The following is an 11,554-nucleotide window of genomic DNA, read 5'->3' as shown; positions in this document are numbered from 1 at the left end:
CTCCTTTTAAAAATATAAAATATTTTTAATCTTTTTAAAAATGTAATTATTATATTTTTTTTAAAAGTATCTTTATTAATAAATAATTTCTTATTTATTATAGGATGTTTAATAAAAATAAATATAAAAAAGTAAAATTAATTTAAAAATAAATAATTATTTTATTAAAAATAATATTTAATTAAAAATATTTTATATTTTTTAAACTGAGGGAGCGTTACATTTGTATTATACGTATGAGGGAGAAAGTGGGGCGAGAATTGTTTGCCCGGGTTGGGAGATTCCCTGTCACAAATCACAGAGAAAAAGAAGCAGCAGACGGACGGTGTTGGTGGAGAGAAAGTGACTGGTGTATCTATGAACATAGTAAATATTTCTTAGAGTACTTCATCTCAAATTGTAAAAAAAAAATTTAAATAAAAGTTTACATGTTAATAAATTTTATCAAGCATATCTAACAATCTTATATTTTTAAAATATAAATATAAATTTTTAAAAATACTCATTATTTAATATATTAAAAAAAGAATGAACAAAACTAAATTATATAGAAGTGAAGGGTGGTAATATTAAAATTAATACATTTAATGAAACATTAATCTATTTAAAGCATTTTATATTTTGGGATCGAGAAACTTCTTTAAAAATACCATATAATTTGAAATAGAGAGAGTATAATATTTCGATAACTAAAATTTTTTTCATAGTTTGATGATCAATTTGCAACGCTTATATTTTCAAACAATTATAAATGATCTGCTCATATTTAAAAGTTTAAAATTAAATTTTTTAAATTTTTTATTTTTTATCACATACTTTCTACTATTATATTTTAATCATCTTAATAAGAAGTTGGCAACTCAAACTAGAAAAAGATGTGTAAAAGCTTATGTGTCTTTCGATATAAGTTAGTAATAACAGAAAAATATAGATAACTGTTTTTAAGTTATTATTAGCCTATATTTGATGTCATATATTATAGGGAAAATCATTTTAAGGTTTCATGAAAACATTCAAAATACACTGAAGTCCCATAAATTTATCAAATAACTGCCTGATCCTAAAAGACTTAAGAGTGAATAAGTATGAAAATGAAATTATTGATTTATCCTCTACCATTAAAAAGGAATTTTGCTTGAACGCATATCTCACGAAATCCATAATTAGCGATACTGAAGATTGATACATATCCATGATTGTTGATCACGGTTGGATAATTTTCACTTCCTCATATCTATGATTACCGCCCTTGTCTTCATCTAAGCGAGGTGGGAGTGTTCATCCGTGACTGCAGTATTTCATTGACAAAAAACAATACAGTAATTGTTGAGCGAGTAAACGATTTCTCATGCGTTAATGATTTCATTATTGTTTAAAGATAGGATAATGTTTCTAGATATACTTGCAATCATTTAATTTGCATAGCTAATGGGTATGGATTTATCTAGTGCGACATTGATATGTTGAAAATATCTGATATGAACAACTCTACATGTTGTCAATAGTGTATTTTTGTGTTGTCAATATGCTATTGATAATTGTCGATATACTATATTGTACAGAATGACTTGTAAGAATGCTTATACCACCAAAAAACATGTATTCTATTATGTTTTTTTTTCATATAGATGACATTTTATATATTATTCTCAAGCATGTGATGCAAACTTCTTTTGTTGAAAAATCTCTGTTGTACCTCATAAGACTGACTTGTAGTGCAGGATGACCCCTATAGAAAGAAGATAGAATTTTTATGGTGGCTATTGAGTCATTGTAACAACAGGAAGGAGCATGAAGCCATGCCCTTGTTATAAAGATCCCAGGAAAGGAAGAAGAGGAAATAGAAGATTATTGATAGAACTTTAGGATATAACTTTATTGATAATCATGTCCTTTTATGTAGTTAACCTATTTTGTGTAGTTAACTTAGACAATGTTATTATGAATGGTGATTACAAGTTTGTAAATGTGGCAAATAGTTTGTTTTATTAATTAAATATTGACAAGTAGACAACTGTGATTGACAAGTGGTTTTCACGTTATTAATAAGCTATGCATTCACTATTGACTAGTATTGATACATTAGGTGCTATTATTTTCTTTAAAAATCAACAAACTACAAGAACCTGTTGATTACTTGCTGTTGATAATTGACAAGTGATTATCATTATATTGACAAGTGCTGATATATTAGATGCTGTTATTCCTTTTAAAAATCAACAAGTTACAAGAACCTATTGATTATTTGCTGTTGGCAATTGAGAAGTGGTTATCACTATATTGACAAGCTATGCATTCACCATTAACAAGTGTTGATACATTAGGTGCTGTTATTCCCTTTAAAAATCAACAAGTTACAAAAACCTGTTGGCAATTGAGAAGTGATTATAACTATATTGACAAACTATGCATTCACCATTAACAAGTGTTGATACATTTAAGTATTATTATTTCCTTTAAAAATCAACTAGTTATAAGAACCTGTTGACCACTTGCTATTGGCCATTAACTATAAGTTATCACTATATTGACAAGCTATGCATTTGCCATTGACAAGTGTTAATACATTAAGTGATGTTATTTCCTTTTAAAATCAACCAGTTACAAGAACCTGTTGACTACTTACTGTTGGTCATTGACTACAAGTTATCATTATATTGACAAGCTATGCATTTTTCATTGACAAGGGCTAATACATTAGATGTAATAATTTTCTTTAAAAATTAACCAGTTACAAGAACTGACTGGCCATTAACTACAAGTTATCACTTCATTGACAATCTATGCATTTTTCATTGACAAGTGCTGATACATTAGGTGCAATAAACAAAAAAATAAATTCCAAATACATAAACAAAAAAGTACACTTGATATTTTCTAACATGGATTAGGATTTTTGCAAGTCTTGGAGGTATGACCAATCTTATGGTATCTTGCACAACGATAAACCCTTTTATTTTGGATTTGAGATTCCCTTCTTTTACGCTTTGGCCTGCCCGAAGGCTTTATAATCATTGGTAGCTTCAAGTAGGTTTGGGTTAATAAATTTGTCACTGTCAATGCTTATGGACATGGATGGTCATGTGTGGCTACCGGCCTCATGTTGTTGGCATATATCTTCTTTTGAGCAGTAAACTTATAACATTCATCCACAAAATTGTAGACATTGTCATAAATTAGCTTGATTGCTACACATGCATGTACACAAGGTATTCTACTCATTTGTCATGCTAAACAAAAGCATGTATGTGCTACTCATTTGATGATATTATTCTTGTCAACTCTTCATATGTTGTCCATTCCTTTATTGTTTTTGTTCCAACACTCTCCCTAACATATTGCATACTTCCTTGGTCATAATTTTGAAAATGCCCTCTACATGAAAAAAAATATAATATATGTTCTCTAGAAGAACTTGCCATCTTACAAGTTAACCTATACTACACACAATATATTGACAACTACACACAGTATAATGTCAACACATTCATCCACTATTATAATATATGTTCTCTAGAAGAACTTGCCATCTTACAAGTTAACCTATACTACACACAATATATTGACAACTACACACAGTATAATGTCAACACATTCATCCACTATTGACAAGATATAGTGTTGTTTCATAATAGAGATTTTTTAACAAAAGAAGCTTACATTACATGCTTGAGAATAATATATAAAATGTCCCTTATATGAAAAAAAAAACATAATACATATTTTTCGGTGGTATAAGCATTCTTACAAGTTATCTTGCACAATACAATGTATCAACAACTATCGATAGCATATTGATAATACAAGAATACACTATTAACAATATGTAGAGTTGTTCGTATAAGATATTTTTCAACGTATCAATGTCGCAATAGATAAATCTATACCAATTAACTATACAAATCAAATGATCGCAGGCATACCTAGAAAGCATTATTCTATCTTTAAATAACAATGAAATCATTAACGCGTGAAAAATCGTTTACTCACTCAACAATCACTGTATTATTTTCTGTCGATGAAATACTACAGTCGCAGATGAACACTCGCACCTCACTTAGATAAAGACAAGGGCAGTAATCATAGATATGAGGAAGTGAAAATTACCCTATCGTGATCAACAATCATGGATATGCATCAATCTTCAGTATTGCTAATCATGGGTGTTGTGATATTTGTGTTCCAGCAAAATTTCCTTTTTAATGGTAGAGGACAAATCAATAATTTTATTTTCAGACTTATTCACTCTTAAGTCTCTTGAGATCTGACAGCTATTTGATGAATTTATAAAACTTCAGCGTATTTTGACTTCCATGGGACTTGAGAATGATTTTCCCTATATTATATGTATTTTCTCAATGTAGTATGATAACTCTTGCTAATAAGATAACTAAAAAATATTAGTAGGGAAGTCTATGATAAAAAAATAAAATAAAAAATTAAGAAAGTTAATTTTAAATTTTTAAATGTAAAAGAAGTTTTGTGAAATTGTTTTAAAATTCAAAAAAAATTATATATTTTCGTGAATTTAATCAAAAAAAATTATATATTTTCGTGAATTTAATAGGGAACATTAGAAAAATAAAAGATTATAAAACTCTTGCCTTCTCCTCTATCTTCAATTATTTTCCTTTCCTTTTGTTTTTATCTTTGTTGTGCTGCACTTCACTTTTCATCCTTAATTATTCTTTATTTCTCTATAGCATCACATTGAAATCATAGCAATGACATCCAAATCTTTATCTTTATACAAGCAAAGCTTAATGGATTCAATGACATCTAAATATTTATCTTTATACAAGTAAAGCTTAATGGGATTCACTGTTTATCAACGGTGTTTTTGAATTGTAACCCTCCATCAAAGTTTTTTCCTTTCTATATTTAGTTTTTTTGTAATATATAATATAAAAAAATATTATACGTGTATATATATATATATATATATATTCACTACACAAAAAAATTATATAGAGTTGAAATTAAGTAATAAAAGTATAATGTACAGACACTAATTTTTTATTTGCAGTATTTGACTTAAAAAAGAAAAAATAAAGAAAAGTAAATCTTTATCACCATTAATCTGTCTCATATGATAATTAATATGAGAGAGATCTATATCAAGATTATTGATGAATTACTGTGATGAGTCTGGGTGTGATTGATTGAGCATTCTGGAATTATTGATGAAGAATTGTCTGTTCTTTTTATATTTGTCTCGTTGTTCTTTCACTGACTGTCTGTTCTTTTTATATTTGTCTCGTTGTTCTTTCACTGACTGCATATTGTTGATGGGTTACTATAGCTTGGGTGGGGGCGGCACCAGCTTGCAATTAGTGTTCTCATCATCTTATCTCCTCTCTAGTTTTTTCGTCTGAGGCAAATTGACTTTCATACTATAAAAAAAAAATTATTTCCCACGATACGACACTTTAATAGTATTTATTTAGATACTATAAATTTAAAAGTTAGCTTGATTAGCATCGAGTTTCAAATTTTTTTTTGTCAAAACGTACATAAAACTTTGCTTCTATCAAGCTAAGTTCTATTTAATATAAAAAAACATCTGTCCCATCATCTCTCTCTTCAACCAATGTTTTTTTGTTAGATATATCAAGCCAAATTCTATTTAATTTAAAAAAAATTAAATACATATCTCTTCTCTTCTCTTTTCAGCCAAGTTCAAATCAATTATAGGCAAAATTTAAATTATACAATTATTATTCCAATATCATTAACTCCATTAAAGGCTAAATAATCAATTAAAGTTCCTAATCAATTGAAATTAAAATGTTAATGTCTAATACAACATTAGACGCTTGGATTAATCAAACAAATCACCATAAAACTCTAAAATCATTAAATGAGATGTTCTGAGTGATACAAAGTCATCATAAGTAATAATAAAATTACTAACGTATTTTAAGTTATACCATGAATGATACTAAATTACCATGGATCTCTAAAATTATCAATCAGGATATTATGAATGACACAAAGTTATTATAACATCTCTATTTTTACTCTTCAAATCTAAATAAAAAATTTATAATCATATAAATATCAAAGAAATTGTGTTTATTAAAATACACTAGTAGAGTTTAATTTTTAAGATGTTAAGAAAGTACTATAAAAATCACATAATATGTGTGTGGGGGTAGAGTTTACAGATTATTAATTTTTGAAAAGAAAAGGAAGAAGATTTAAAAAAAAAACAAAGAAGAAAGAGAGAATGGATATCGAAATGTGAAGCCAACTAACTTATTTTATTATTTTCAATCTCATTTCTTATTTTGCATGCATCACTTCCTCTTTCTTTCTTTTTGTCTTCCTCTCACTCAGTGCACGGTGAGAAATTAAGACAGAGAGTAAGCAAAATTTTAAAAATGGGATTCCATAATAGATACCTTGAGTATGATCTCAAACATTTTCAGACTATATAAATGTTAAATATTTTTCTTAATCACATATTTTCTTTAGTTTTTAATTTCTTGATGATAAAAAATTTAAGATTTGATATAATTTGAGTTTTTAAAATTTCAATTGATTATTTAATTTATAATGGAGTTAATAATGTTAAAATAATAATTATATAATTTAAATTTTATTTAAATAATTGATTAGAATTTGGCTGAAGAAAAACCCCTTAAATTCCTTCTATGAAAATGGGAGGGAGGGGGGGGGAGAGAGAGAGAGAGAGAGAGAGCAGTAGGAAGAGGACCCCTCAGCTTAAACCAGACACTGACACAGAGAGAAAGAAAGCCATTAAAAGAAGAGAAAGCATACAACACAATATAAAGGGTTTTTAAAATCCGATCCAAATTAATTGCACTAAATCACGTCCAACCAAGCCAAACATAAATAGATTATAAATAAAATTTGGTTTATTTTTTTTATAAAATTAATTAAATTGGTTTGATTCAAGTTTTTCTCTCTTAAAATTTAAAATAAATCAAAAAAATTATTATATTTATTATATAAATATTTTTAAATTTATTTAAGTTTTTTTTAAATTTAGTTATTTATAAATTACTGATAAGAAAAATCTGTTATAATGAACTATTAAAATTGTTTCAGCTAAAGGTATTGATATAATTGAATGCTTAAATATGCTAATTAATTGTTCAAAATATTAATTCTTTAATCCTAATTGATTTTTTTGTAAAAATAATAATTAATAGTCAAAAATTATCAGTCAATATATATATTGATTAATTAAAAATATCTTACAAAAATTTAAACTTGATTCAAATGTCAATTAAATCGAATTAAATTGATTAGAAAAAACTTAGAATATGTTTCTAACTTTGGTGAGTTGATAAGATTGATTTGGTTTTGTTTTTTGTTGTTTTTAAATCAAATCAAACTGAATTTGTTGACATCTTTAAAAGCAATATCTATTTTATTGGCTCTTTCTTCTTTATATATCTTCCATTCTTTTCCGCCAACCATCAAACCATTAACAATAATGTGGAATGCTTTGATATTTTTTATAGTAATTTTTAAATTATTGTATAGTAAATAAAAATAAAAAATTATAAAAATTTTATAATAAATAAAAAATTATAAAGGTTTTATAATAAGGTAGGTATGGGACATACAATAAAAAAATGAGTGATAAATGTGGAACCATACTAAAAAATATTCTCTTCATGTCACAATATAGAACATTTTTAAAATCTTATTTAATATAAAATTTATGGGCATTAGGGTTAAGGGTCATTTTTTCATCAACAAATTTACAAACAATGAATATGAAAGTTAATAATTTTATTAACAAATTTAAACCTCAAATTAACTGATTAATTAAAATTATCTTATATTTAAACTTATTTTCAAATAAAATCCTAAATTCTCACCGTTAAATAATATATATTATTCAAAATAAGATAAAATTAGATTTATAAAATATAAAAAAGTATGTGATACTAATCGTATAAAAAATATTTCAAAAAAAAGTCAGAAACTTCATTTTACAAAATTATGGGTCATTTGTCGTGGCCAATTGTCAAACCCCTAAAACAGAGAGTGACCGACATAAAATGTGAATTGTATTATACATCCCTTAAGCCTCTAAGTAAAATTTCACTTTTCAAAAACATAATTATATTTTTATTGAAATTATGATATCTTTAACAATGATTGTTTTAATATTTATAAAAATTTCGGCAGAACCTTCTTTATAAATAAAATTTTTCGAAATCTCTATAACAGAAATTATTATAGTATGCGTTCAATAGGTTGAAACTATATTTCCCAGATATAAACAGTCAACATAATAGAACAAAAATCAAGATCCTAACTATAGTTAACGTAGAGCTCCTAAAGCACAAAATTTTTTTTTATATAACATCTAATTGAATATTTACCTTAAAAGAGAAGGGATTTACAAAAATAAATATTTATCTAGCATAGTTGCAGGCCCTTAAAGGTCGGCAAGAGATCCAGCGTCAATTAATAAATCTGAGACCAAAATAATTTCCAGTGAACAGCATCCCCAAAAATAAAATTTAACAGAGTAAAATTAGTAAAATAATAAACTTACTATTATGTAAAATCATTGAAAGGAAATTAATTCAGATTAATAACTCACAATATCTAGAAATATCAATTATAATAATAAAACATGAATGCGTAAAAATTTCTCAAATCTGATATGTTAAAGGAGGATAATTTACTCATAATTGAGTAAAAATAGCAAACTTACTGCAAACATTAAAATTCAATTATACTAGCTAAAAACAATCAATATAATATAATCATGAATTTGAAGATTAAGAAGTTCTATATAACTTCAAAGTACTAAATCACCAAATTAATAATAACAAAATAGTTCAACTCTTTGTGCTGGTAAAGAAAATTAAATAAATAAATAAATAAAAGAACCCTTTATTAAATAAAACCAATGAAGCATTTATTCATAAATCAATTAAAAGCTAACATTTTTAAGGACTTTTGCAGAACAAGTATCAAACGTGGATACACAGTCCACGAGGGTAAAATAACCAAACGCAGCTTATGCCACGAAAACAAACGTGGACACACCAGTCCATGAGGATACGTAACCAAACGCGGCTCAAGGCCACGAAACAAACGCGAGTGCGAGGCTCGCGAATAACAAACGTGAGAATATAGCTCACGAAAACCAAACTAGCTAGTCATTAACCAAGGCGTGCCAAGGGCTAACGGAGCTGCCGCTAGCAACCAGTGTTCTGTATAAAGTCCCCTTCAAATTCATTTTCAAACATGCGAGAAAATAATCACTTTTCAAAATATAAAATCCTCTTTTCAGTACCAAACTCGCATGAATCAATTCAAAATAATCAATCTTTTCAGCGTAAAAATTCATAACTAACATCTCAAACTTTTTCACCAATTTTCATGATTATCTTTATTGAATAAAGGAACATTAAAATTTGTAAAAATCATTTTCATCAATCTTTTAAGTATATCTCTTAAGAAAAGTACTAACACAAATCATAATTTAATTAACAAGATAACTAATATTCATCATAATTGTTAATAAAAATAATATGCATAAAAAAATGTAATAATTTCAATGAAAGACTTTTATTGACAAGTTGACTAGGATACTATTCACTTACTTGTTAAATTCCAAACCCAATGATTTCCTTCCTCAATTCTTATCAAGAGACTCATGTTCCACATACCCTATATAAATAAATGAAACCTCAGTTTGCTTCCTATAGTTATATAAACTTTATTCCATTACCAACACAATCCCAACCACTTAGAAGTATTCAAAATTTCAAAAAGAACCAAAATTTATATCTTAATGGTCTCCAAACATCATCACTTACCACCAAGTTACCTCATATCATACCAATCATAACTTCTATTTAAATGAGATATAATTTTTCTTATACCTTGTGTCAAACACCTTGGGTGTAAAATTCCCAAACACCTACAATTAAATTTATCATACTTATTTTGCTCATTTCTCAAATATCTTAAAATGTATTCTCAAGATCGAATGATAAACACCCTTTTTCGTATGAATTTATAAAATACTCAACATAAATCTCCTAAAAGTTCAGCTAACCACACTATAACTCAAGAATCAAACTTCTTACAATGCTCAAGTTAAAACTCATATAAATAAAAATTTGAATCGGTCATGCCGCTCATCCTACTAAATAGAATTTCAGAAAAGTCTAAATCTAGCAAAACTCTTCAAACAAACATCTTACGAACACTTATAAGCACCAATCTCAATCTCATGCCTAAACCCTTCCCTTCCAACTTCATCCCACCAAATCCTCAAAATCAATCAATCCAAACAAAATTACTTTATCATAAAATTCAGACCCACATACCATCATGACCCTATAAGATATTTTTCGAACTCAACTTTTCATTTTCATTTTCATTTCTTTTTTCTACACAGCACGGACGAAGGCAGAACCAAAAGAAAAATTTGAAATTTCATCTCTATCACTTCACCCAGTCACACGCACAGAATTTATCCAAGGAAAAGAAAAGAAATCAAAGCTCCTCACCTCATATAAACCCAAACGCACGAACAGGGAAAGGAAGAAAAACCGAGCCTGTACAGAGGAGGAAAGGAGATCGTCGTTGAGTGCAGAGAAGAGATGAACAGATCGGTGACTGATAAAACAAACAAAAGAAAGCAAACCATCTTACACTCATCCATACAGTCACCGACAGCGCAGAAGAACGAGCTTCGGCGAGCTGGAACAGAGGAGAAGAAAGGAACAGAAGCCACGAGTTGCTGGATCAATACCGGACGGAACAGCGACAAACATACACACGCCGGCGAAGTTGTAATCGGAAGGATGAAGGAGAAGATGAAGCAGAAGAACCGAGCATTAGAGCTTCTCTCTCTCTCTCTCTCTCTCAGTCGCGAGTCTGGAAAAATTGGAGGAGCAGAGGAGAATATATCAGATTTGGGAGAGGGGCAAATTGGTAATTTCGCAGAGGAAAGGGCAAAAATAATCCTCCTTCTAGCTTATTCGAACTTGGGACCCATCAGGAAAATACTTGCACAGCCATCACTACACCAGCTTTCCTTCTCGACATATTTGTTCCAATAATTACTATATTTATAATCAATACACATTATTACATATTTTAATTTTAAATATTTTTTTATTTTTTTTAAGGTTATTACACCAATGATGCATTCACTATAGCAAACCACGTTGAAGCTATTTTGATCTACATAATAATCAACGTTCTATACGTAAATGATGGAGTAATTTGCTCAAAATTTTAAAGTTCAACGTTTAGGATGCTACTTGCGTAACGGTTTAGAGTCTGTGGTGCTCATTAACAAATGACACATCAATAAAAAATTGTCATGTCAGCATTTGACTAGCTCCCATGGTGAACAGTATGGTGTTAAGAATGAGTTAACAATAGGGGGTAACTTGTTATAAATTTAAAAATTTATAATTTATTTTACATATTTTAAAAATTTAAGATCTAGGGTGCTTTTTGCATGATACTTCAAGATTTAAAATACTCATTAATCCATTATTATTTACAACTCAATCTCTTAATGTATAATTTAATT

At 27.9% G+C, this 11,554-nt stretch overlaps 1 long non-coding RNA gene across 2 annotated transcripts; it reads right to left on the bottom strand.

Annotated features, from left to right (window-relative positions):
* Window positions 1-2,751: 2,751 nt before the first annotated feature.
* Window positions 2,752-10,983, bottom strand: LOC129285778 (uncharacterized). 2 transcript variants are annotated; one of them, XR_008587298.1, is made up of 3 exons: window positions 10,663-10,903; window positions 10,518-10,565; window positions 2,752-9,669 (listed from the first exon to the last, which is right to left on the bottom strand). It is a non-coding gene; the product is annotated as an uncharacterized LOC129285778 (long non-coding RNA). The 2 variants fall into 2 exon arrangements; XR_008587297.1 differs by having other exon boundaries at window positions 2,752-10,565; window positions 10,663-10,983.
* Between the last annotated feature and the right edge of the window lie 571 nt (window positions 10,984-11,554).

Source organism: Prosopis cineraria, unplaced genomic scaffold (assembly GCF_029017545.1).
Source record: "Prosopis cineraria cultivar Desert tree isolate PC_DT_omini unplaced genomic scaffold, ASM2901754v1 PC11, whole genome shotgun sequence".
Taxonomy (NCBI): domain Eukaryota; kingdom Viridiplantae; phylum Streptophyta; class Magnoliopsida; order Fabales; family Fabaceae; genus Prosopis; species Prosopis cineraria.
The sequence above is the reverse complement of the archived record's forward strand: the minus strand, read 5'-3'. Positions and strand labels throughout refer to the sequence as shown.